At 51.6% G+C, this 1,677-nt stretch overlaps 1 protein-coding gene across 1 annotated transcript in view; it reads right to left on the reverse strand.

The window, feature by feature from the left end:
- plekhh1 (pleckstrin homology domain containing, family H (with MyTH4 domain) member 1) overlaps positions 1-459 on the reverse strand; it is a 51,454-nt gene extending 50,995 nt beyond the window's left edge. The window contains exon 1 of the mRNA XM_037695217.1: positions 230-459. The gene's annotated coding sequence lies outside the window, so the exon portion shown is untranslated. The remainder of the gene's footprint in view (positions 1-229) is intronic.
- Positions 460-1,677: the final 1,218 nt, after the last annotated feature.

Genomic DNA, 1,677 nt, shown 5'->3' on the forward strand with positions numbered 1-1,677 from the left:
CACACATTTAATTACCACACACACACATTTAATTACCACACACACATCTAATTACCACACACACATCTGATGCAGGTTCAAGTGATAAGGAGCAGGTGTGCAGTGGCTGCAGGAGCTGCTCCTCTTCCAACCGGGTCTGAACTCACTCCTTTGTTCCTCTCCTCCGCAGAATGAACAGAAGGTAAAAGTATCGGAACAGAACCGGGTCAGGCCGAACCTTGGCTCTTACCTTGTGACTCTGTCGGCTCTCTCTCCTCACGCACAACTTCCCACGCGCTTCGTCGTGACTCTGTTCATAACTTCTTCTTCCCGTCGCCGCTGTTTGTTGTTTGTTTGTTTGTTGTTTGTTTGTTGTTCCCTGACCCAGATCCGTGCGTGGAGCAGCTGCTCTGTCCCGCCGCTTTCCTTTCTTTGGACTGAAACTTCACTCGTGGCTCCATTCAGCAGACTCATCCCATTTTCCTTTAAAGGGCCGAAGCAGGATCAGGTTTCTGCAGGAACAGCCCCCAACACACACACACACACACACACACACACACACACACACACACACACACCGCAGGTTCGGCTGCTGAGGGGTTTCCTTTGAGGAGTTCCCTGAGGCAACATGTCATAAAGTGCATGAGAAACATCTGGAATAAGTTTCATTTAATGGAGCTTTCAGATGTTATCACCCACCCTTAGCATTGCTTGGCGGGTGATAATGTTTTTGCATGTGCCTGTTAGCAAAATCACTCATGGACCACAGGACAAAATTTAATCAAATTCAAATATTGGATGTTCTGTACATCCACATCTGATTACATTTTGTAGTTAATCCCATTCAAGATGGCCACCACAGCTAAGCAAACATTGCAAACCCCATAATGGCCATCCATCCATCCATCCATCCATCCATCCATCCATCCATCCATCCATCCATCCATCCATCCATCATCTTTACCCGCTTCTTCTATTTCGGGTCAAGGGGGCCACTGGTACCCATATCCAGCACTGTGCGAGAGAGGGGGGACACCTGGACATGTCTCCAGTCCATCACAGGGACACCTAGACATGTCTCCAGTCCATCACAGGGACACATGGACAGGTCTCCAGTCCATCACAGGGACACATGGACAGGTCTCCAGTCCATCACAGGGACACCTGGACAGGTCTCCAGTCCATCACAGGGACACATGGACAGGTCTCCAGTCCATCACAGGGACACATGGACAGGTCTCCAGTCCATCACAGGGACACATGGACAGGTCTCCAGTCCATCACAGGGACACCTGGACAGGTCTCCAGTCCATCACAGGGACACATGGACAGGTCTCCAGTCCATCACAGGGACACATGGACAGGTCTCCAGTCCATCACAGGGACACATGGACAGGTCTCCAGTCCATCACAGGGACACATGGTCAGGTCTCCAGTCCATCACAGGGACACCTGAACAGGTCTCCAGTCCATCACAGGGACAGGTCTCCAGTCCATCACAAGGACACCTGGACAGGTCTCCAGTCCATCACAGGGACACCTGGACAGGTCTCCAGTCCATCACAGGGACACCTGGACAGGTCTCCAGTCCATCACAGGGACACCTGGACAGGTCTCCTGTCCATCACAGGGACACCTGGACAGGTTTCCTGTCCATCACAGGGACACCTGGACAGGTCTCCAGTCCATCACAGGGAC

The sequence above is a fragment of the Nematolebias whitei genome, chromosome 21 (genome assembly GCF_014905685.2).
Source record: "Nematolebias whitei isolate Nwh7 chromosome 21, NemWhi1, whole genome shotgun sequence".
NCBI lineage: Eukaryota > Metazoa > Chordata > Actinopteri > Cyprinodontiformes > Rivulidae > Nematolebias > Nematolebias whitei.